Here is a 21712-nt window from a genome sequence, read left to right as displayed (position 1 = left end):
TCAGTAAAACAAAGATGTTTTCAGGTACTTCTTTTGTTGTTTAGTCGCAAAGTCATGCCCAATCCATCACGACTGCCTGGACAACATTCCTCAAGGCTCCCCTGTCCCCCACCATCCTTCGGAGTCCACCCATGCCCACACCCACCACCCCAGTGACCCCATCCAGGCACCTCATCCTCTGCCATTCCCTTCTCCTTTTGCTGTCAATCCTTCCCAGCATCAGGATCTTCTCCAGGAAGTCCTTCCTTCTCATTAGGTGGCCAAGGTATATGAGTTTCATCTTCAGTATCTGGCCTTCTAAAGAGCAGTCGGGGTTGCTTTCCTTTAAGATTGATTGGTTTGATCTCTTTTCAGGTACTGTAGGAGAAATATAAAATTGTCCTTGGATCTGCTGTTGCTGTGTCTGGAATGGCCTTTCAGCAAGATGCTTAGCTTTGAGTTAGCTCTAGAAGGGGCAGCAGGAAATAGTGGTAGAAGTGGGTTTGAATGTGTGACTTGGGAGCCTCCTATACACACAGCCATTTCCTTAGCTTAGTAGGGCTGCTGAGAGTGGGGTGGAACAACCCCCAGACTGAAGCCTCTTCTGTACCTATCACCCAAGACCTTTTAACATTAATGTTGAGGCTGTCTATGTACCACCCATAAGTGCTACTTGCAAGCCATGGCTTTTTTTTTTTTTTTTTGCACAATGATACTTCATTTTATTTCTATTTGTTTTTAAGTGCATTTAATCCCTGCCTTTTGGCAAGGAGTTCAGGGTATTGTAAAAGTTTCTTCCGCCTGTATTTTCTTCTCACAATGAACCCATGAGGTAGGCTAGGATAAGACAGAGTTCCCCAAGGTTACCCATTCAGTCTTCATGGCTGAGTGGGGAATTAAAGGATCTTCAGGCTCTCATTCATTACTCTGAACTGGGAGTGCCACACTTGCCCCAATCCAGATATTGTTGGACAGTGAGTCTCACCAGCAATGTGGAGGTTACCATCTCATATCTGGAGGGGAATCAGATTGTAGAAGATGACTGTACCACATGGGCTAATATATGCAGTATGCTTCCATTGAATGATGACAGAGAAACTCCAGTAAGCCAAAATTTGGATTTGGAAGAATCTACTGATTCTATCGAAGATCCAAGGATGATGATATAATTGTTACTGTTGTTATTATTCCCTAGTACAAGACACACTACTGGAAAGCTTGCAGCTCACGGAACGTCTTGTATACTGACAATTCTTAGGTTAAGAAGACTCTCGTTTGCTTCACAAAGCTCCCCCTGCCATCCCACTCTCTTGACATCTTTTGCAAATAATGCACTCTCCTAAGGAAATTACATATACTTTAATATACACAGCTAAACTCATCAAAACACACCTACCAGTTAATTAAAGAGCAAGTGCCCTGTTGAAGCCTTGCCTGGATCTGGAGGGTTTAATAAGGCTTTAATAGCTCTTGTACGTCTTGACACATGTAACCAGCCATAGGTGGCATAAGAAGCTTCAATCCACGTTCCTTAAAAAAAGAAGAAGAAGAAGAAGAAGAAGGGGGAAAATAATCAATAGTTATTTATTAAAGGTGGAATAGCTACCTTGTTAATTTTAAATTAAAGCCCTAGCTGGGAGATTGACAAGGCTTGATTTAAAGTATTAAAGAGTTAGCTGGCACGGTGTGTGCCAGGAATCTTAAAAAACTGCTTATCTTGGTCCATTGTTGGCTGCCAAGTCTTGCATCTGGGGCCTTTGAAACACCTGCAACTTCTCCTCTGATGTGCTGACTCAGGCTTGTGTGCCAGTGTTTCCTGAGGAAATAAAAAGCATTAAAGACCCAGCAGAAGGTTCCCTATCAATTATAAATCAGAACTTTATTGCTGAGGCCGTCAGAGTCTGTGGCATCAAGGCAGAGAGTGAGCTGGTAACTTGCTGTGGCGGCCTGCCCAAGAGCGCAGACAAAGTGGGGTTTGTTTCTTTGTTTATTTACTGTTTACAGACAAGCAGAGACTTCTGGCAATAGTAGCTGGGCAGCAGGACATCAAGATGAACATCAAAAAATGGGTAGGAAGGGAAAGATGGCCGTGTTGGGAGCTGCAGTGACTGGTGGCTCCAATGTCAGTGTGGTGCCGCATTTGCGCTGAGCTTGAAAGAATTGTGCTTGATGTTGAACCTGTTTTGAGGATGGACTTCAGCACCACGGATAGCTCCTTCAAGGTTTGGCCTTGAACCGAGTGAATACATTGCCCCACTGACATTGGAGGCATGGGCATCCAGTAGTCAGGACAGGATGGGCTGGAATGAACACTAGGATCCTCTGAATCAATGCTCTGATGCCCCTAGTGGTAATCCAGTTGAAACTGCAGTCTATAAAGGTTATGATACTCTCCCTGGCTCTGTGGTGGCTCCCCTGCCCTAGGCAACCCTTCTGTTTTCCTGGACCTTGTAGAACTGTAACAGTTGTCGGGGTTGCTTTGCCTGACCAGCACTCAGCCTTGCTCCTTGTCTGCTTGGCCTCTTCATTTGGCTAATGATGACTATCTCTCCACTGTTATCTGAGGGTTGGTGCCTCTCCCCACCAACCCTGATGCTCCTGTAGAAGGCTTACAGGCTGGTATCTTGAGAGGTGGCTCATAGAAATATTAGAGAGGCTAAGCATGCATGTGGGCAAGGGAAGGGAAACTTGCAAGCCGTGTACATGATGCAAAAGCAAGGGCACCCAAGCATCTTTTTATAATCTATATCGGACACCATTGTTTAAGGAATATGTATGGCTCTATCCATTGTGGTCATTACCACAGTCATGGGCTATATATAAACCATGATAAAATCATATTTTCAGCCATCTTTTTTTGGTGGTGGTGAAAACAAGTTCTATATATAACCTCTGAGATTCACAGAATTATAATCAATAGATTTTCACTCTTCACATTTAAAGGAAAAGGTTTACTTTTTACTTCTTTAGAAGCTCCCAAATTAATCTCAGTAAACATTTTTCTCAATTTTTGAACAGCCACTGCAAATCCTGCCTACCTTTATCCCTAAGAAATGTGTTGGTCTTGGAAATAGCAAGAAAGTTCTTGGAGACCACTTTATCCTCCAGTGTTCAGAAGGCCTGAAAGGCATTTGCTGAACAAAGAGACTCCTTTGCAAGCTTACTAGGAATATGTCCACCTGTTCAAAAAACATCACTTTAGGTATTGGATTGCACCATGTTTTGCGTTTCTGATCTTTCCTCCCCTCTAAAGAAAATAGTGTACAGTGTGCTGCTCCAACTTGAAATGTAAAATTGTGTACTGTGCATGCATACCATATGCCATGCCAATTCCTCAGGCTTCAAGGCAGATATCACATTGCACTGAAGTTTGCATTTTTCTCCCTCCCCTTAAAAATGCATGAGGAAGGCCAGCTGGTGTTCCAGCTTGAAAATAACAAAAGCAAAAAAAGAAGGATGTTGTTAAACATACACGTCAAGTTTAGGAAAGCAAGAGCACAGGAAGAGTCATGCGGGATGGCCTGCACAGTCAAAATTTCCCAGCCACGGCCTTAAGGGCACCTACAAGAAGGATGTGAGATGAAATTCAGTCATGGGAGCTGCCAGCTCCATCAGAACAATGGCTTGCAGGGGGATTCTAAACCTTTCCCTCCATGCCGTTTTCCAGGCAAGATCCTTTGTATCCCTATCCCAGCTGTTTGTCTTTGAGTGGCGAAAGCTTGTGTGTGAGAGCTCACATGCACCTAATTGTTGGAGTTTATAGGTTAATTTCTCCTTTTAAAGCAAGTCATCTTGACTGTATGATCTTATAATAGATGTGTGTAATTGTCCCTTCTATCCCTTGATAAAATATATTTGCTCAGCAGAGATCCACATGGCATTTGATCCAGGATTTATGTTCCACAAGAGAAAAAGTGTTGCTCATTGATGCTTCCCCTGTCCTAGCTTAGGAGATACCTCCTCACCTCTGCATCACAGCTCACCCCATTTAGTGGGGCCTCCTGGTTCTCTGTGAAGCCTTTTCTGGGGAGTAGGGAAGTCCCAGGTACTGAAGATGTAACTTTGGCCACCTAATGAGAAGGAAGGACTCCCTGGAGAAGAGCCTGATGCTGGGAACGATTGAAGGCAAAAGGAGAAGGGGATGGCAGAGGATGAGGTGGCTGAATGGGATCACTGGGGCAGTGGGTGTGGGTGGACGCCGAGGGATGGTAGAGGGCAGGAGAGCCTGGAGGAATGCTGTCCATGTGGTCGTGATGGATTTGGCACAACTGTGCGACTAGACAACAACAACAAGGGAAGTCCACTTCCATCAGCACAGTAAATCCAGCATAAATCTGGACCCAGCCCCAAGGCATTTATAGAAATGCTATCAAGACATCTGTCTCTTGCAGCTGCTGAACTTCTGCTCTTTGAAGATACCACAAAACGTGTTTCAATGTGATGTTTTCCCTGGGCAGCCAGAGAGCATGAGTTTTTCTACAGAAAACACTTGTCCCTCCCACCTCACAGTTGTTTATGGGTTCTTCATACGATGGCATGGCCCTCCACTTTTGCTTGCTTGATAAGCAGCACTTTCTGTTAGAATTTTTTAGAGGAAGAGAAATGGGGTGTTATTTTCAATGGGAGGAAGGGAACACTATTTCCTCTTGCGTATTTGCAATATCCTGCTCTGCCACAATGCCACCTACAGATATGTATGAGGAAAGCAGGGAAGGAACCACTCCTTATGTAGTGCTCAGATATCATCTCTGTGACAACACTGAAAGTAGAGAAAGGGAATTTACAGCCTTATGTTAAAGGCCCCAAATGATGCCAAGGAACCAGCTCAATTTTCCTGTAAGGGAAGGTTACAATCTTGGGGCTTTTTCAGTTTAGGAAAAAAAATGAATGAGGGGACCTTATGGATGTGCTAAAAGTCTTTGCTCTCATAGAACTGGCAGTCCCCATGGCTGAATTTCATTTGTTTGTTTTCTGTCCTTTCATTTCAATTTTAATGAAACTCCAGGAGAGCCAGTCATAGTTTTCTCCATGCAATGCATAGTTTAGTACTGAGAAATGAGCAAGACCAATTTGTGCTTGCTGTGCACAGAGCATGCCTTACCAGTAGCATGTAACCAGGTTTTGAATGTGCTCCTCTAAGAAGACCAAAGCTTCCCAAAGCCAGAGCCTGGAAACGCTAAGCCACCTGGGCAGGAGCGGTGATCGCTTGGATAGACATCCCCAAGGCGAGAGCTGGTTGCAAGTCCTTTGGAAGGGGCCGGTAAAAGCTCTCTTTGCCAAGAGCATTACTGGGGAAAGCTCAGCATTCCTCTGGGGGATGGGGAAGGAGCTTAACTGCCATTGTTTATCCCTTTGTTTGAGCTTCACATATGCTGCTTCAGATGTAGATGGGAGTCACCTGGGTCCATTAATGGAAAATAAAGGTCATGGCTAGAGGCGCCAATTGCTGTTTTACCCCCTGCTTTTGCATGCCTCACCTACATTTATGCCCCGTGTGTGTGTGTGTGTGTGTGTGTGTGTGTGTGTTCCAATCTATTTCATTTTTCTTTTTGATCTTGTAAAAGCAATCAGAGGAGGGTTGGGCTAGAGCTCAGCAGAAGCATTCCTTGGATGAAACCAGTCAGGGCACAGCGAAGAAAGTTCTGTTTCAACTTCCCTTTCCAGATCAGGGAGGTGTGCAGTGTCCATTTCAGGGGTGCAGAACTTCAGGGCTTGGGTCTCAGTCTGACCCACTGTGGTCCCAACCAAATCACACCACAAGATAAAACACAATAAAACATAAAAACCGTAACATATTGCACATTAAAAACAACAACAAAATGCAGTAAAACATACAGAACAAAAGTCTATGGCAATTTTTTTTTAAAGGAAGGTCTTTGCCTGGTGCCAGAAAGAAAATAAGGACAGCACCAGGCGACTCTCTCTCCTCTGACTCGCTCTGTTTCTATGTTTCTATCTCCCCCCAGCCAATACCCGCTGAAGCCTTTGGAGCCAAAAAATGCTATTCATTTTGCAACCGATGTCATAAATCTGATAAGTTAGCAACAGTGGTGTGTAGAGACCCTGAAATCAGTAGTCAATTTTCAACTGACAATATATTTGCCAGGTGTGTGTCTGTCTGTCTTATTTATTCTTTGTTTCATTTTTATACTGCCCAAATAGCCAAGGCTCTTTGTGTTCCATCCTATCTGTTTGTTTATGCATCCTTGTCTTTCAACCACAGGCCTCCTGATTACTTCTCCAAATCATCATAAAGAAGTGGATGCGTGTCAAGCAGGGCTTATGCACTGCTCCTGCCTTCCATATGGCCCTGGGGGCTAGGGAGGATTGCTCAGTTCATTTGGGTGTGCAATTCAGGAATCAATCTGAGCATGGCACAAATTAGCCAGCCACCATGATGCTTTTCTCAAATTAAAATGGCATCCAAACGACAGCTGAAAATAAATGAATGATATCTCTGAAACATTACCAGGGAGTTTTAACCACCGTTTTAATAAGAAATAGCAAATATGATATCTGAAGGATGCCTTAGGGTAGAAACTAGAGCCAAGCAAAAGTCATGGCTGTGTCAAATGTATCTGATAGCCAGCAGGTCTGATAGGTTTGCATTTCAAACCACTGTTGTGATTTGGGATTCGTTTTCTCTTCCCCAAAGTCTTGCTGGAGGCAACATTTTCTCTGGTTGTGGTATGTGCGCTGAATTCACCTCATTTTATTTAATGCTCTAAAAACAAGCAAAACAAAGCAAAACAAACCCAGACAGGGCTGACTAAATACACAGATAGGAGTTTAACAGCTTTCTGGACCCTGAAGGTGATAAACTGCAGATTAAATTCGCATTCTCCTTCCACTCCATAATGCTCTGCAAAGCAGCTCTACTTTATATCCTGATACTGTTTAGTTTATCCTATTAAAGACCATCACTAAAGAGACAACTTAGTAGCTCTGTGGGTGTCTGGATTTCCATAGTGTCAGTGTTTTCTCATTGGTTGTTTATGCTGAGCCTGAAATTTGGTTTCCTGAATGGGGTTCAGCAAAGCTCTCCCATTCGAGATGGTGTGTAGCACCATGTTTAGCTAATGCATCGAGTGAGACAGGAGCTCTGATCTTACACATGCTGACTCAGAAGCCAGTTGTCTAGTAACTGCAAAGTAACTGTGCATATAATATTTGTCCGCTTGATCATAACTCATGCCAATGTTACTGATATGAATACGATTTAGCTTTGATGTACGAAAAAGCAGAACTTCAGCTTATGGAAGTTCTCTCAGTTTGTCCATCTTGAAGGCCATTTAACTTGCATCTTGGACTGTGAAATTTGTTTCTCTGTGTGTGTTTTTTCTCTTGAAAAATCTTTATTTCCATGCATAGTTTTCCAAACCTTTGAAATGCTTTCTCCTATTGATCTAAAAAGTTTGTGTGCTTTTTTGAAAAGTACACATTTTTCAGGCACATTTCTCAAATGTATATGTGTTGTTGAACACATAAAGGTGCGGGGTGGGGGAGTTGTGGGTCATGTTTCAAGATCAGAAATGTACACATTTCTGAACTACTGATATTTGAGTCCATGTTTGGCCCTGAAGTAAGGATTCCCATCACAGGGAATTCATTCTAATTTGCTGAATTTCCTACCAGAAACAGACTGAGGAGAGAGAGAGAGAGAGAAATGGGTGGGCCAATTTGATATCTAGCATCTGGTGAAGCTGACCCCAAGGCAACTGTGCATCCATTTCAGAAAGCCCTGCAACATGGCTGAGTCGCCGGCACATACAAACTATACAATCTGTGCACATTTACCAAGGTTCTCCAAATTCCAACCTGAAGTTGATTCTGACTCACACTGTGTCAGGTTGCAAACTTTGCTGTTGCTCTTGGTGTTTACTGGTTATTGCATGAAAATCGGTGTGCGTTTGTGTGGACATTTTTTCAGATGAATGCGTTTGGGGCAGGAGGGCATAAGCTGCAGCTCAGTTCATGCTTGGCTCTGGCAGATGCCCATTGGGCAAATTCTGGTCAGAAATGAAGTGAAACAAATTTCTCACACACCCCAAGCTTTGGAGCACTGCTGAGAAGCACTGGATGTTGTGTTGGGAATCTTGGCTGGTGATTCTCAATCCAAACACAACGTTCATCGCTACAGGTGAGAGGTGCGATGTTAGTAGAGCAGATGGCAGCACTGTGATTAAGTTTGTCTAAAGTGACATTTTGAGCCACTGTTGGAGGTCCACCCTCATGACAGATATCGGAACAAATTTAAAGCAGGCAAAAGATTTTCAATAAGATCAAGGAAATATTTCAGGGGAGTTACACCAACTGCAGTTTGAGCTGATATAAGAAACCCATCTGCTCTTAATTTTTTCCCCACAGGTTTTCACTGCTCAAGCCAAGATCAACCAATATCAAATTTACACTTCTAGATGAACAACCTCTATCTTTTCTGTGCCTGTGCTCATACACATCCAAATTGCAAATGAGATTGAAAGTATTTTGCCTTGAGGCCTTCTCTGCTGGTAATTAATAAGGGCAGTGATGAACGACACTAATTGTGTTGATGACTATGACCATGAATTACTACTATTACAATTATGGGAGCTATTCTTATTATTACTGCAGCAAATCACTGATATTGTGATCGTTTCTGTAATGTGTAGCAGTGGAAATCTGGCCATAGGGTAGAGTGCTCTGGTTCAGGAGGGTACCCATCTTAATGTACAAGGTGCTCAGTATAACCTGTTCTTGGAGTTGACTAAAATTAGGTCAGGATGCTATTTAGTGCCACTGCCTAGGGGGAATGATCCAAATGTATAATCTTGTGCAAGTCCAAACAGAAAATGTCTAGTTTAAAAGGGTGGGCACTTCATTTCAGAAACTGAAGGTCCAAACATGAGGTTGTCAAAGTTACCTGAATCCCACCCTGGCACTCAACTGTGCATCAAATTGTAAGGGTGTTTTTCCCCTCCGTTTTGAATGCAAAAATCCAGGAGCATTTCTCTGTATATATTTTTTGAAACATAGGCATCAATTATGCACTGTTTTGAAATGTATGTGTTTTTGAATACATCCTGAAATGTGAGCATGCTGTTGAACATACTGGTCTTGCTGTTTGTTTTGTTTTGCATTTAGTTTGCTAATCATACTGTGAGTGCAGAAATGCATGAACTTCTAGTGCACTCAAGTTTGTGTTCAGTCAGGAAGGTGTGAATTGGGTAAAATTCTCATCAGAAATGGACTGAAATGAATTTTTCATGCATCCCCAATGAAGATGCCTTTTGAAAGTTGCTGTTGTTTTTACTATAAGCTTCTTAAGTCCTCCACTCTTTCTTCAGAGCATCCCCGAAATCCAGTGTCTGAGTGAAGAACAGATGCATATTGGTTCTGTCACATAAGCAAATCTGTTTAGCAGGGGAGAAAACAGAATTCTGCTGGCAAACAAGATGCATGAAACTGTGTGCCCTGCTTCCCAGCAGGATCTCCGAGCATCTGTCTGTGCTGCCACTTGTGGAGACAGGGCGGTTGTGTGGCAGTGGGGTGGTATCCTTGCTAGGGGTTGAGAAATTCATCTGCACCTTCCTGATGACACACAAACTCAGATGTGATCAGCAGCTGAAATTCCTACATTTCTATGCTTATGACATGATTCGCAGCCCCATCCCTCAGGGGGAAGTGCTTGCGAAAATGCATGCATCTGAAAAATGTGCATGCACATGAATCATGTACTTTTGGGGAAACCAACCATTCCAAGTGTTTTAATCAATGGGAGAATAATGTGTGTGTCAAAAACGTGTACAGTGGATGCATACATTTAGGAAAATGTGCACAAAAACATGTGCAGAGTTTCAGGCAAAAAAAAAAAAAACAACACAATCTGGTATGGACTAAAGTCAGAACATTCACTGAGATGGCATCTGGAGAACTTTGATGAAGTCCAGTTTTGATGATTCACATATTCCTAACCTTCATCTCTGGTTGAAGAACAAAAGCAGAACAGTGATCTAGTGGGGACAGGAGCAAGAAAATAGAAAACACAGAGTATGCAGTTGTATGCCTGGTTGGGAGCGTCTCCCTTGCAGGGTGGCAAAATGCATTAAGAACTTGCCATTAGAACGTGTACATGGTTAGGCTGTTTAGAAGTGCAGCTGAATGCATTAATGTCAGGAGCAGAGACGGCATATGTGACCTTGATTACTGCTACCCTCCATTGTTGGAAAAGGGCTAAGTTGCAGTAGCTGCATTTGAATGGCTGCATTCTTGCTTCAATGCTTTGCTGACTTTCAAGCTTTCAGAGCAACAAGAAGAGCTGAGCAACCTGGTCTTTCTGAACATCTGAACAGAATGAGCGTGTCCAAGGAGACTTTCTCTCTCATTACTTTATCCCAGTGAAATTGCAATGCTATAGCTCTGGCTACAAAGCTCTTCTCAAACATCTTGAGAAATAAATAGCTTAGCAAATATATTCCCTTTTATAAATGGAAGAGTCCTCCTTTGACCCTAAACAGTGAGCCATTCAGTGTGTCAGCATACACTGATAGGTGGTAGATCCTTATTTGTTTTTATGATGCAGTGTAATCTGTATTTTAAAATGTGCTTGGGAGACAACGTTTACTGGATAATTTGAGAATTAGCATGCTTTCCTAGGTCAGATGAAAAGTTGCCACCACCTAGATTTCTTTGTGTGAAAGAGAATTGTTTTGAGATTGTGTGATTGCATCTCCCAACAACATAACAATGTATTTTGTGAGCCTTTCAACACCTCTTAAGGGGTTCAGACAGAAATGATTCCCAGTCCTGCCCAGGGATTGAGTCTGATCTTCTGCAAAGCATGTGCCCCATCACTGAGACAATTTTCTATGCCCTGGTTTTGAGAACTGCTTTTCCCAAATGGCCTTCTACTCATCTAGTTGAGAACAATGACAAATGGAGACTTTCCAGGGCTCCATTCAGGAGTCTCTCATAGCCCTTGGTAGGGAATGCATGGACCACCTTTTACATCCAAAAGATGTGATCTACCACGGAGATACCACCAGACTTTTCCCAATCTGCCATGTGCTTCCATGAGTTGCAACCATGTTCCTAATTTTCTATTGACATGGAGATGTGTGGTAAAATTCTCTTTTTTGTGTAGGCAGAACTCAGGGTGTTGTGATTGTCACGGATGCATCTTACTGCATGGCATCAGCAGAGACTTGAGTGAGTGTGTTTCTGAGAGTGAAAGTATGGGAGGGAAGCCATTACCCAGAATAGAAAAGCTGTATGGAATTCTTTCCCTGTTGAACATCGGTTGGCTGCCCTATCCCTTTTCCTTCCAACTCAGTATCAAAGGTTTTGAGACCTTATTTATTTTTTATTATTATTATTTGGTTCAGTTGCGAAGTAGTGCCCAACCCATCAAGACCCCATAGACCACATTCCTCCAGGCCGTCCTGTCCTCCACCATCCCTCAGAGCCCACCCAAGCCCACACCCACTGCCCCAGTGACACCATCTAGCCACCTCATCCTCTGCCTTGCATCAAATACTGTGATGCAATGCGCAGTATTTTGTGGTGGCTCAGTTTTAAATGGGCATTTAAGACCCGTTGGTGGAGATAAAACTACTGGCTTGCTGATATGGATCACAGAGTTACGTTGAGTTTTAGATTCTCCATAGGATCATAGCTGCAGGGACTGTCATGATGGCAGTCTGCAAATGAAATTTACCACTACACCACTGGATATAAACATTGATGCTGCAACCGGGTGGCTGCTGGTCTTGATATAACTTGCTGTGGAGCACATGTTTCATAAATTGTTCTTTGCTTCCAAGCAAAGGCTGTGTAAAGCAGGAGCTGGCAGAAGCTACACTGTGATCTACCTGTAGGTTCCCACAAAATCAACAGGCTTCCAGTTCCTGGTTGCTGATTTCTTAGTCTCTCTATAAGAATATCAACAATTCTTATAGAAACCATTTTGTTTGCTAATGATCAAAATATGTTCTTATGTGTATCTTTTGATGTCCTGGTTGTGCCTCTATAATGTTCATTTCTTCATGTTGTCAAAGGAGGGATATGTGAAGAAGCAAATGGGGATGGAGGGAACATCCAGGGGATTTTCATGGTTTTGTTCCCCGGATTCTGGTCTGCCAGCCCTCCACTGGTGCTGACTCCCTGTAAAACATGTTCAGACAGCCCATGAACTTCCCTCATGAACACTATGGACATTTGTAAAAAAAAGGAAAAATACAATTTGTGCAAAATTGCAAACCAAGAACTGTATTATTCTTAAGTGATTTGCATATTTGCATATATTTCCTAAAATACTTTTTTATGTGCAAATGTGCCAGTCTCAGAGTTGGAAGTCCATAAAAAATACCCCGACTTAACAGGCTTCTAAGGTAAGAGGCAGGATCTCCACTGAGCTCAAATGATCTGAATGTTCCCATTGCAGCAGATCCCTATTTTTAACTTAATTCTAACTGAAATAAAATCACGTGATTTTTACCTTGTTTAAAGCAACACTAGAAGGACATTTCCCCATCTAAATTAGGCTGCTGAAGTTTGGGGGTAACCTGGAATGGACCTTTGCATAAAAGAGATTACTGGGAGTGAACGGAGCTCAGTCAGTTCAATTCTGGCATGGAAAATAACTTTCTTGGCCCAGAAATACACTGAGAATGAAGCTGTTCTTTAATTTTCAATATATGTCCTTTGCACCTGGATCAATCTGGTGAATATTTGGGTTCAGGTTAATAATAGTAATAACAATAATAATAGGTCAATCCATCAAGCCCGAAGTCCACTTACCTTGGCTTAAGATTCCACAATGAGAGATTCTTAAACAGAGAGAGAAAATTGGACAAGCAAAGCAGCTCAAGAGTAGAAAGCAATCTGAACTCTCTCAATAAACGCAATTGCTCTTGGTTCGTGGACAGAACTGGCAGATGGTTGCAACCTTTAAATGTATTTATTTTGGAGTGGACCCTTTTGAAGTCAATGGGATTACTCCTGGCGAAATCGTTTGCATCTTGTATCCAGCTAGCATTCCTGAAACGACAGGCAAGCGCATCGTAAATCCCATGGAGGCAAATGTGATTTATGAGCCCGAGAAGAGCTGGAGAAAGCCTGCTTTGCTTCTCCTCAATCCATCAAAGCACTCCTCGTGTCCTCCCACGTTCTCCCCACCACCATGGAGCAGTAGGACCAATCAGCGTGGGCTATCATTCTCAAGCATCTGTTTATTGACTCAGAAACTGTCTAGAGATGAATGATTTTAGTCTTCTGAGGGATAATTCTCTTCACTGTGACTTACTACATTCATACCTGAAGCACTGTTTATATTTATATCCTCCACTTTCTCCAAGGAACGCGATTGAGCCGAGTTGCAAGTCATTGCGTTTTGTCTTCCCAACAACCCTGTGAGGTCGATTAGACAAAGCCAGTATGATTGGTCCAGCATGCTTCAGGCCACTGAGAGGGGATTCAAACCCTAGGACTCATGATCCACATTTAACACTCATAATGCTATACTATACCCTGTGCCAGCAACTGGGCCTTCAGTCTAAGCCACTTCAGAATGCCTCGAGGAAAAAGACAATGCCATTTATTGTGCCCAGTGAAAACAGCTCTTCCTGCCAACATCCTTTTTTCTATGCATGTATTAAAAGCACCAGAGCCCTTTGGTCCTTTTTGCATGTGGTTCTCTTAACCTAGCCTTCCCCATCTGGTACTGTGCACATGAATTGAACTTTGAGATTCATGATAAATTAATTTCAGTTTGTTTTCAATCAAGATTAACCCAGTTTGTATAATCCAGACTAGACATGGACTCAAACACAACCTGTGGTCAAAATCTATCTATTCCAAGATTGTGGTGTGATTTGTATGTACTCCCACCCACCCACACAAAGAAAAGTATTTAACAGCATGCATAGATCTGAACAATTTACATTAGAATGCATACAGCATTTTAATCAATGGAGAAGAAAGTGAACATGTATCTAATTATAAACAGATGTATACAAACATGCTTTGTGCACAAAACATTCATGGGTTTTTGTGCAAAATAATAGAAAGAGTTCTTAGGCTACTTTGGATTGAAGACTGAACAAGCTTCAAGGTGAAATTCAGAGAAATTTGACAATCTTGAATTTGCCTGACTGGCACATCCCAAATTTAGCTGCAATGCTGGGAATTGAAGTCCAGCCTTCAGCAGGGCACCAAGCTGGGGATCATGACCCCAGCAGTATTAAGGGCACAGTCCTATTGCCCAGATGGCTGATGCTTGTAAGCCTCCAAACTCAGAAGCGTAGGGGCATCCTGTGCAAGGTAGGAGTTTCAGCGATTGTGGTCTCTGCTCCTCATACCTTGCACTTACTCTACATGGCTGTTTTGGGGCATGCAGATTTAGTCCTGGGGAGGAGGAGGAAGGAAGGGTAGGGTGCTTTTGGAACTGGCATAGTTCTGTGGCCCCGGCACCCCATCACACCTCCCCCACCCCAAAGCTCAGTGGAACCTTTGAAGCTCAGTGCAACCTTGAGTGCGGCAGGGCCAACTGAAACTATTCTTTCTGTACTGGCTGCAAAGGTGCAGGTAGGGGGTCACAGAATCTGAGAGCTGGAGCTCCAAAGAACGCTATGGCCTCCCAGATGATCATGGGAGGCCAAAGGAGTGGGCCTGAAGAATATCAGTGACTCCACTCCCTGTGCATCAGTCTCAGCATATACAAGAGGCGGTCTTGACCTGAAATCCTTAATTTTATTTGCTCTGAATGAGATGGGGCCATCCCCTGAGGTTTCAGAATGGTTGCAGCTTGGAGAAAAGGTGTTTCAGAACTCCTAAAAGTCCCCGAAGTTCCCATTTTTTACATTTAAGTCTGTTCTGAAAGTGAGAAGTCGCACTTTGCCTGCCCTCTGTCACCTCCACAACCTTTCCCCTTCTTTATTTATTTTGCTGGATGTCTCTTTTATTTCTTATAAAGTATGTCAGATGCTAAAGGCAGTTCTTGCTTCTTTTTTGCCCCTTTGTTATTTGATTTGGCCTCTAGAGCTCAACAAAGAGTATCAAATATTGTTTTATTTCTAGCCTCTAGGAAAAAAAGGATGGAAGATTAATAGATACGTATGACCATTGTGGTTTTATACATATAGATGTGTGTGAGAGTATGTCCTACACTCTTATATATCTATATAGATATATATAAAAACACAAATCTCATTTCCACATTAGGAATCAAATCAGGAAGTGTTTTTCAGTGTGTTCTAATGTTGCAAAGAAAGTTTCTCATGGCCTGTGAGAAATATCTGTTAGAAATATTAATCCTCTCCCCAGCAATCCAAGTCCTGGGGCTGCAAGATTTTTCATCATTTCCCTACCCCTCCTGACCCTGTTTACTTTCTGTTGTTTAATGGTTTTCCTTTTGATCTACAAATTAATTTCTTGTTGGAAAAGAACGCTTTGCACTTGAAGAGCTCAACCAGTGCCGTCTCCTAGCTCAGTGTTAATTCTCATCTATTTCAACTGACTCCTCAGTCCACTGCATTTGGATCCAGTTCTGCCATGTGTTTTTGTCAGCCACTTCCCACCATCTGGCCTCTGCATGGCCCTGAAATGTTGCGTAGAACAGGAGTATGCTGACTCAAAGGGAGACAAAAGAGGGAATTGTGGCGCCTGTTATTTGGGCTGTGATCCTCTCCCTCTAAAATCAGTGGGAGTTTTGCTACTGACTTCTGCACAAGTGGAATTGTGCTCTTGGTGTTTCACCTCTGCGTGCTTGGTTGGTGGGCTAGCCTGCCCCTCCAACTACTCCCCTTTTTGGGGGCAGAAAAAAATGGGCTGCTTCACATATGCTGTGATGCACAATCGAGCAGAAAGTCTCATCTCAGATAAGAGGACCTGAAATGCAGGTCAGTTGAGGCATCCAGAACAACATGTGAGAGCTCAAAGGGGTGCTGTGAAGGGTCAGATCTCCCACCCTGCTCCCTGGGTCTCCCTAGTAGCTTACAAACTACCTCAGAATGGAAAGAGTGATGAGTTCAAATGATATGTTAGACCACCATAATTTATAAACCATCATGGCTTAAAGTGTTGTGTTAAGCTAGGCATAGGAACAAATTATTTTGACCAGACTGATTCTAAAATACAGTTGAAAAAGGTGTTTCACTTTCTGACTATCTCAGTCACTAATTAGTGAATTACTTTACAGGAAGGCAGTTCATCTAGAAACATTTGGTTGAAAGGTTTTTGTGATTCCAAAGGGCATGTTGGAAATGGTTTCTGAAGCCAAGGAGTGAATAGAAGAAACACAGTGATTCATATTGCCCATTATAATATGCATTCTAATTATTCTGATTATTTCATCCCATTAAAAGAGGAGGTTGGTGATGTGGCGGCTGCCAATGACTGTCCTTACGTTGCAGTGGATGGAAGTGTCTGTGAGAGCTGCTACTGGCTGGATCTGGCATAGGATCAATGCAGGCAAAAGGCAGGCAGTGTCTGGTCACATACCGAGCTCCTGTGCAAGGCTGGATTTACACAGGGACTCAAAAATCACCAGACCAATATGTGGCTACAGGCCAGTGTAGAAGCCGATGGTTGACTGGTTCTTCTGATGAGGGAAAGGTTCATCCTAGATGATATGAAAACTCCAAGAAGTCCAAGCAAAGTATGTCTGCTTCAGGCAACAGTTGGTGGTGTAAGAAAAGAAGGTGTGTGGCACAGGAGAGGTCGTTCAACCTCCATGTGTTTCCATTTTTCAGAGCTAAATTGGGCATGATGGCATTTCTTCACCACAAAGAGGTCTGTGGTGTCATGAAGATAAATGGACTATACATTAGAGGAGCTCCATGTGTGTGATCAAAGTGTGTGTGTGTGTGTGTGTGTGTGTGTGTGTGCGAGAGAGAGAGAGAGAGAGAGAGAGAGAGAGAGAGAGAGAGGTACATACAGAGAAGTGAACTTGGACATGTGGGCGTTTGCTAAATGAAATGGCAGTAGCTATAGACTGAAACCCTAAGTGGGAGTTTACAGCCCCATCTGTGTGAGGGGTAGAGTAGGAGTGTGCTTTTAGCCTTTAGCCTTAGCCCTTCTGTTGCATCCCAGTCGCTTCTGAAGTATTGAGCCTGATTTAGAGAGGTGTCACATGGGGGACTACAGGCAGAAAAGGGATTTCAGAAATGGTCCCTCCAGAGCAACGAAGGTCATGCAATAGCTGTGGCATAGTGGAGGGATGAAGGGTCAGCAACCTTAGCAGGAGTGGGGACACTGGTGTCATCTGCCACACCCCTTGGGCTTTCTTTATCCCCCTGAGCTGAGCTGTAATTCTCACAGTATCTACAGGGTGAATTTTCTCAACAACAATTAAGGATCAGAATGAGCCACTTGGCCAGCATGTGTTCAGTGGATATTCACACCTGGCCAAGAAAAGAGCTAAAAACAAGCCAAGCTGGGATGATGGCTCTCTCACAACTGGAGTCCTTGCTTCTGACGTTGTTACAGTCCCTCTACAGGTCTCATGCAGTGCAAATTGGGAAGTTTCCATTAAAAACTATGAACTGAGTTAATTTCTCCTCCCATCCTAATGTTAGAGTGACGTCTACTTGGAATTTTAATTCAGGAAATCTGGTTTGGCTATCAGAAAATTGGGAAAGGCTGTCAAGTTGAAAGCATTGGCTCCTTTACCTTCTTGATGACTTCTGCCTCTTACACCTGCAAGAGTGCAATTCAAGGCATTTTTAGACATAAAACAGGTCCAGCATGGTTGACTGGGACATGCTAGGATTTGTAGTCTTTTTCTGGCTAAACATTCAAAAGATTCTGCCTTTCAACACTTTTTCTATACATATATCCAGTAAGAGTGCATCAAACTAGTCCATGCTAGAAAACAACAAGCCTCACTCCTGCTCAGCTACCTGAATCCTGCACCAAATGAAACATGCAGTGCAAACTAAATAAATTATATGAACTAAGTGCTTAATCTGTGTCCCTTTTGTGACATAGTTGAAATCTGCATAAATATGAAGCACTTTGTAATCTCTGGTGGGAAAGCAACCATACAAAAATAAATAAATATCATTTTGAAAGAAGTGGAATGAAATGCCACTGCAAAGTTGTGACTTCAGTTTGTGCAGCTCTTCTCCTCCTGCAATCATTTTGTTACTGGAGTGGCAAGTGAATGTTTCTCTCTGCCAAGAGCTATTGAGTTCTTCTTGCTCGCACTAAACTTTTGAGCACTTCTGAGGGAAGCAGAAGATGGCGTTGATTAGACTAGTCTAATTTCTTGGGAGTGCGATATAGGAATCATTTTCCCCTCTTAGTTAAATGAGACTAGAAATATGGAGATGCTCCATGAGGAAGTGTACAAATATCATTTCTGCAGACCAAGGTGGAGAGTAATGTGTGGGCCAGAGAATAATTATTCTTTGGATATTACACTTCTCTGAAAATTTAATGACACAGTTCTTGGCACAAAAAAATGTACCATCACATGGTCCGAAATGTACATTTCAGTATAAAAGACGTTGAAATCAAATATGTTTATAAATGCATGTCTTAGGAGAAAATAGGTAAAAAGGAAAAATAGGAAAAATATACAAATAGAAAATAGGTAAACACACAAATGGAATCAATAAATATTAAATGATTGTATATATCAGTTTGCATGTGGACTAAAACACTTTGCAGATCAAATGAAGAAATTGACTTTTATGGAGTTATGAATGAGCACATGCAAAATTGTCATAGACCAGAAACAGAGTTATATCCTTCCCTGTCAAGGCCAGGAATCAGAGCCCAAGATTGACCAGGAAAGACTTCCACTGTTGCCCAAGACAAATGCCTGCTTCTTCTCTGTAGCCTTCTGTTGAGGTGAACTGATGACCAGTCTGGATGCTGAGGGATTAGGTGTTTGCAAATTGATATACAAAACGACCTGATAAGCACCTTTCAAACTAATGTGCTAATCAGAACCTTAGCACCAGATTTTTCACTTCTCCGAATATTAGATCTTGGCAACTGAAATGTTTCCAAGTGCGTATATAAATATATATTTTGGAGATAAATTTTGTAGTATTGTTATTATTAATTTTAATTTTAATATCGTTGAGATGTTATACAAAATATAAATGGAAGTATGGGTGGAAAGATACAGAGGTGAAACACAAGAGAAAGGTGTATGTTTCCCATTCCCTTCAAGTCATTTATTACTAAGGGTTGAGAGTATGCTGAAGGCACAATGGGAAATTCCACCAAACGGATAATAACTAAGAAGTACGAAACCGACAGATGTCTTTGTAAACTCATCAGCTATTTCAATTAGGGCTATTTTTATTGAAAAGGGGTTTGAATGTTAAACTGTTTAATATTTTAAGCTTCTTTAAATTTATATACTGGAATTTTATACTGGCTTTTATTGCATTTGCATTGTATTGCATATTTTTAATATTTTGATTAATTGTTGTGAACTAAGCTTTCTGTCCAGACAGCTTCAGCTACTGAGTGGCAGAGATAAATAAATAAATGATAAGGGGTTGTTTTTGGAGATACAGTGACAAGATCTGTCACAAAATCTAGTGCTGTGGTATTTCTTTAAAATACCTTTGAGCTGCCTTTAACCCTAACATTCATATTTAAAAGAATGCAATTAAAAACAAAACAAATTCATAAAAGGAATGAACACCAACATAATGTATTTGGCCTAGGAACTACTAAAACCTACCATACAATTCCACCTCCAAGCCACAGCAACCATAATTGGGGATAGATGAGACTGAGCAAGCAAGTTGTCCAGGCTCTTCTAAAAGCCTGCAGTGTTGGGAACTGATTGAACCCAGAGGACAAAGCCCCCCACAGGTGAGGGACTCTCAAGAAAAGACCTTTTCCCATATAGTTGTCCCCCTAACTGCCCCCAAAGATGGATCTCTATGGCTAATCTAAAGGTCTAAGCAAGAGGATATGGATCCCAAAAGCTTTAGGGCTTTAAAGGACCACGATGTTGCTATGTAATGTGTGAAACTATTCATAGTTGCAAGTGAAAAAGTTTAAAAAAATCTCTGTCTTGCCAACTGGTTAGATTTCAGCCAAACGGGAAATGAACTGTGTTGCTCAAGCGCATCAAATAATGACCAATTAATCTTCAGGAAAGTGTGTCTTCTCTTCTCTTCTTTCCTTTCTCCTCTTTTTCTTCCCTGTGGCCCTTCTGCTCTTTATTTTTTTCTGTCCTCCATAAAGTAGCACAAAGCTCCGGGCAGTCAATTTCAAGGCAGTGGACTGTAAAAAGCTGTTAGAATAATAGTTTATTGACCCAGGATGTGGCAGCAGCAGCTGAGGGCAGGCACAATTCTTAGCAAAACTTAATCGCCACAAAGAAGGGTTGATCACCTTTGATCATTTCCATGACCTTTGGGGAATGGGGGACTTTGCATTGGGGGTGGGGAACTTTTGGAGAGAGGCACATCACAAGTTCTTGTTGCCTTCAACTTGCTTTGACAGTAGTATTTCCAGACCCGGAGGCTGCTGCACCTCAGGACTCTGCCATCTTGTCTTGTTGCATGTGCAGAAGAGACCTTAATTAAGCCCCATGGCAAAAGCTCTGTGGAAGTTATTTAGATATTCAGAAGAAGACTGAAAGCACAATCCTACAGGATTGGTGCTCCTTAGGTAAAGGGAATCAAGAATGGAAGCGTCTACCTAGGGATGTGCAGATCAGCAAAACTCAAACCCACCAAAGTTCTAATTCCATCTCAAAGCTCATTCTGACTTGCATCTGGATCAGATTGCGAGTGGTGCTGCTGCTGTTGTTTTCTAAGGGATGCACATACTATTCCCTTGTCGTTCAAAGTATATTTGTGGACATTTTTTGTTCAAAGATGCACACTTTCATGCAGCTTTCAAATGTATGCATACATCAGAGACATTTTGTTGGGCCTGCAAATCACATTGCAAGTTCTGAAATGTGAATCACAGATTTCATCTCAATCTGTCTATGGCCCAGAAGGTGAAAACTCAGTAAATCATCTCCAGAAATGAAGTGGAATGACTTTCTCATACATCCCAACCTCCGCCTAATCCAAAGCTCAAACAGCAAGATCAAGGCAGGGCTGGTAAAAAGACAGATAGCTTTTCACCTTCCACTGCCTTTTAAAAATCATGCCCTGTTAGATTCTCAGCCCATGGCTGAGTGGAAACTAGAACCTGGATCTAAGGTGCACTGGCTTTTGAATGTTTATATTTAAACATTTATACTTATGCTCAACTTAATGTTTTAATTGCACTAAACTGCCTAGAGAGAGGTGTGTATTGGATGGCCTAGAAATGTAATAAACAAGTAAATGGGTGTTTTGCAACAGAGAGCTACTCCCTGTTAAGCAGGAGCACCATCCTTGGAGCATGTCTACCAGCCCTTCCCAACAAGGAATTGCTTGCACTGAGGAGCCAAATCTGATGCCAGGCCTTTGAGATTGAGGCAGGTTTGTGTGGCAGGCTGGCAACATTCAGGCTGGGTGCCATCACAGCTTTAACAGAGGATTTCGTCCACTGGGCTTGCCAAGGACCCAGGAAGATGACGATAGTACAGGAAGTAAGCTGCTGGCTCCAGCTTCCCTGAGAACTTGGTTCAAGGACCCCTCTCCAAGTTCCTTACATGTTGCAAGAATAAATGCCATGCATACCATCCTTTGAGCAGGAAAAAGGAAAAGCAAATGTGATGGACAGTTTGATAGGTTAGATGTGCATAGTGCTTCCAAGGGCCCAGAAGAAAGGTAAGAATTCT

The 21712-nt window shown here is 42.4% G+C and overlaps 1 long non-coding RNA gene across 1 annotated transcript; it reads left to right on the top strand.

Annotated features, from left to right (window-relative positions):
• The first annotated feature begins 205 nt into the window (after positions 1-205).
• Positions 206-19811, top strand: LOC123028020. The gene is made up of 3 exons (XR_006415612.1): positions 206-354; positions 4019-4024; positions 19800-19811. It is a non-coding gene; the product is annotated as an uncharacterized LOC123028020 (long non-coding RNA).
• Positions 19812-21712: the final 1901 nt, after the last annotated feature.

The sequence above is a fragment of the Varanus komodoensis genome, unplaced genomic scaffold (genome assembly GCF_004798865.1).
Source record: "Varanus komodoensis strain SLA01 unplaced genomic scaffold, ASM479886v1 scaffold35, whole genome shotgun sequence".
Lineage (NCBI taxonomy): Eukaryota > Metazoa > Chordata > Lepidosauria > Squamata > Varanidae > Varanus > Varanus komodoensis.
The sequence above is the reverse complement of the archived record's forward strand: the minus strand, read 5'-3'. Positions and strand labels throughout refer to the sequence as shown.